Source organism: Anarhichas minor, unplaced genomic scaffold (genome assembly GCF_050575085.1).
Source record: "Anarhichas minor isolate MPS153535 unplaced genomic scaffold, ASM5057508v1 ptg000074l, whole genome shotgun sequence".
In the NCBI taxonomy this organism is placed as follows: domain Eukaryota; kingdom Metazoa; phylum Chordata; class Actinopteri; order Perciformes; family Anarhichadidae; genus Anarhichas; species Anarhichas minor.
Window position 1 is genome coordinate 5,656,260 of NW_027466520.1, and position 4,299 is coordinate 5,660,558.

Sequence of the window (4,299 nt, forward strand, 5' to 3'; positions counted from 1 at the left end):
ATCTGGAAAGTTCTAGTACTGTTGCATTCAAAGTATTCTGGAACTTCAATGTTACATTCAAAGTATTGTAGAACTAGTATTTTAGAAAAACTCTGGTCTTGTGGCCCTCCCTGAAATCTTCTCTTGTCCAATGGCTGGTGAGGCTGTTGCAACAGTGAAAGAGGCTCAGGGTTACGTTCTTTTGTGAATGCTTGTATGGTGTTGCCTCAGATATCATTAGAGTTAGAATGTTATATTTCCTCTATTTTGTTGCTATTGTGCTCTTGCACTGGAGAGCAAAATAAAAATAAAATGGTCTTTAAACTTTTTTTTATTCTTAAGTAGATTTATTTTGTCATTGTTTCACAACCTATCATAACATGTATTTAAAAAAAAAATGAAACTGAAACTTAAAGGATCTAGTCAATTTCAACATTGAGGCTATTAAACGCATTTTTACTCCCAGTAGCTCACGACAGAGGTTTTTCACAAAGGGCACTTGAAGGCACCATGTCTTTGAGTGTCGACAGCAGCGCCGTCTCGCTGACCCTGCTCGCGCATCCATGATGACACTCAACAGAACCTGCGAACAGATGACTGTCTTTACTGTTCACATGTGCATTGGACATGAACGGAGGCACGAGACTGCCCTGCACCTCGGATATTCTTAAAAAGCCCCCAAAAATATATTTATTTATCGGATCTTCTGCCTCGCAGGTGCAGGAACCACGACCAGGCTTCCTGCGCCATCTGTCGTGTAGAGTGTGCGGAACAGGTGACCTATGACTATTATAATTACTAGCTTGGAAAATACTGTGGAAGACCATCCCTGCCTTTTACACAAGGAACAATCTGAATACCTGGGAAATAGGTTTCTATATCTTAAAAATGTAAGTAGGCCTATATCTTTTAGTATTCGCCTTAATAGACTTTTCTCACAGATGAACCTTTGACACATTGAAGTAGAAAAAGCACAGATTGGCTATTACGAATACTACCATTTAAGCTTACAGCTCCAGGGTCCTAATGTTGTATATGCTGGCTCACTGGCACGGCTTGCTGGGACATTTGAATGATGAAAAGTCGTCATTAATGAGATGTTGCACCTCAGATTTTCATACTCTGACAACATAACTGCTGTGAAACTCTCTCTCATAATCAGATCTCATAATTCAACTAAAACTTTAAACACGAACATGCAATACGGTCTGCCTTTGCAGAGGGTTCACAGGAAACTTTTAAATGTTCTGTACTCCTGCACAGGTGTTCCTTCTTATTACTGTTCTAACATTTATGGCCTAGCAACAGATCATATCTCTCTAATTGCACGTTATACCTGAGCGAAGTCTGATCTCCTCAGGCAGGGAACTGTTGGCTGTAACCAGAGCTACGTTTAAGAGTGAAGGGGCCAGAACTTTTTCCTGTTATTAAATATAACATAGTTATTACAGTCAACATATGAGTTGACTTTATGGGCAGGAATGGGCTTCCATATATTCAGGTTACAGCTCAAAAAACTGGGCAGGAAGCAGAAGATCCGGGTAAAAAAATAAAAAGATACAAATCTGTAGGATGAACTCATCATAACCCAAAGAAACAGAACGTAGCAGTGCAGGTTATTGCAGTTTTGAACCGAATTGAGGCTGAAATTATACAGACTGACATTGATTTTAAATGGAAAATGAAGGTCGTTCTTGCCGTTAAAGCCGACTGGCGCTCCTGCCAGCAAAGATCGGACCCAATGAAAATGACAGATGGCTATTAATTATCCTGGACATTATGGCCCGTCAGTATCTAATTAGACTCATTGAGCAGGAGGAATCACAGCGATGGATATCATGCGCGGGTCATTTGTTATCATACAGTCGATAGCTTTCTCCAAACGTATTCAAATAGACTTTTATATGCTTTTCTTTGATAGTTATGACTGCGGGCTGCAATTTGCCTCACACATTGATGAATGCAGAAGGTTGAAACTCAAACTATGATCATTCTCGAATGAAAACTGAAGCAGCACAACTAATGACGAGGTTGCTGCTCGCATGCAAATGATTGAAACCCAGAAATAAGGTTGGCCCACTCCCTGTTCATGTCTGGACAGGCACAACACACACTCATATCGCTGCAATGTGTGCTGCTACCCTCAATGAATGATCCTACATGTTTGCCTTAAACCTCTTTGAGCATGTTTCCATATTCATAATCAGTTTTTTTCTGCTGCAACAAGGCAGCCAAAGTGTATTAATGATGCGTTTTAGAAATGTCTCCAGAGGGGTCACCGGCACAATGAGCTGTAGTTTGCCCCATTTAATTTATTAGAAGGCAGAAGAATGTGCCTGATTTTACATTAAGTGTCCCGCAGACGTACAAAAATATAAACGTTTAAAATGTTCTTCGTGGAGTACCGCTGGTTGACCACCAGATGGTAGTCTATTATAACAAATAACCTGAAAAAGGGCGCCATACCTCCTCTATCTGATGCAGTACCTGCAGCTATGACTGACATTCTGTTTCCTGATTTGTCCATTGAAGACCGAATCAGGTGTGATTAACTTCTCAGATATGCTTCCATGTTGGGCACACACTGATCTGATGTAATGCTCACACACCAGGCATGCACAGTTGATGGCACTTTTGGAGTAATCTCGTGCAAAGTAGGCCACAATCCACAATCAACCTCAAGTGATGTTTGATGTTTCCTTGCTCTGCACGAAGATAAACAAGCCTAAAAGCTTCAATTAGCTCTTAAAAGGCCGACGAGAAAGCTAAAGTATATTACGCACTGAGGATGATTCATAACACCCTGCATTAACTTTGTCAGTTATAATCCATCACAAGGTAATAGTCCTAAATAAATCTCATAGTAATTGAGATGAATCCCTCATTTCAATGACAAGTCTGGTTTTTAAGACTCAATTATCACTTTGAGTTCCCTGGCCCAGCGGACGCGAGGGGTTCGGGCTCCGAGAGGAGAAGAGGGGGGGCAGTAAAGTTGGCTGTTTCCGCAGGGAGGAGAGGATGGACTCGGTCCAAAGAGGGATGGATCTCTTACTGGGCTGTACTGCATCAGAGGGCAGGTGGATTTATGGCGAACGCACACAATCTTAATTTGTGCTCAGCCCGATAATGCATCTCAAGGCCAGAATACTTCTGCTCAGTGTTTCTTAACTGGATGTTTCTTTAATTATATGTCAGAGGCCATAAAACTCAGGAGGAGATTTTCCCACAAAGCACTGTTTTATGTCTTGGTCATTACTGTAAATTACAAGCAACAAGAAAAGATACTTACGGAAGGAAAAATGCAAAAAGAAAAGTGGGTTTATTTCCATACACTCCCCTTTTCCCCCTGTTGGTACACTGATGATGTGTGACGTCGTTGTTGCTCCCTAAGAGCACATTTCAGGACGCCGACCGGGGAAGAGATTGTTCACCTTTAAGCGAGCATGTGTGACAACACGAGGCCTCCATTCGTCACACAAAAGGAAAGAAAAACAAACCTGTACAAATACGGAATAAATGAATAATACAAGAGTAGTTGTAAACATATACATATTCACAAATCCATAACTCATATAGTATTTCCCCCCCAAATTGAGTCCAGCAATATGAGCCATTTCCACACTTGGGATGGCGTGTGCACGCGTGTTACGGTATGTTTATCGGACACGGCGGTTATCACTCGAAATAATAATTGTAGGAGAAATCGCAAAAACTTGTTGTTTCGATGACCTCTGCATGAAAATACACGATGGCTGTACACAAAAGCTCCTCCACCCCTGCAGCCCTTGGCACACCACAAGGTGGCTTTAGAGTCCCCTCTGTCGTTATATTGCCGTTTTATGTGGTGCCACTTAATCTTTGGTGAAAAATAACTGCCCGTTCATGTTCCCTTACACAAGAGAGAGCAAGCTGCTACTCTTGTTTTCTGTTTAAATTCAACCCCCATCTCTGTTCTTCTAAAGTGTTCTGACGAGTGATTAAACATTTAAATTACTTAAAAGCAACAAGGATTTAAAAAAAAAAAAAAAAAAAAAAAAAAAAAGGCTTCCTACCCCGCTTCATCCTTGCACCCCTTTTGCTTCAGTCTGCGGGTGATCATTTCCTCACCCTCGGCGTGGCACGCACACTCATACACACACACAAACACAGTAAATCAGGAGGGTCAGTGCATCATTTGTTTCCCTACTCTCTTCTCTTTTTTTTTGTTTTTTGTAACTCTGAATGGAGTCTTTTTCTCCCAAGCCATTTCTGTGGCGGCGGGTCCATGGATACAGGGACAGAGGAGCCCCCCCCCCCCCCCCCCCCCACCTCCTCCTCCTC

General features: G+C 41.8%; 1 long non-coding RNA gene across 1 annotated transcript; it reads right to left on the reverse strand.

The window, feature by feature from the left end:
• Positions 1-294: 294 nt before the first annotated feature.
• Positions 295-4,278, reverse strand: LOC142937324 (uncharacterized). The gene is made up of 2 exons (XR_012949398.1): positions 3,269-4,278; positions 295-562 (listed from the first exon to the last, which is right to left on the reverse strand). It is a non-coding gene; the product is annotated as an uncharacterized LOC142937324 (long non-coding RNA).
• Positions 4,279-4,299: the final 21 nt, after the last annotated feature.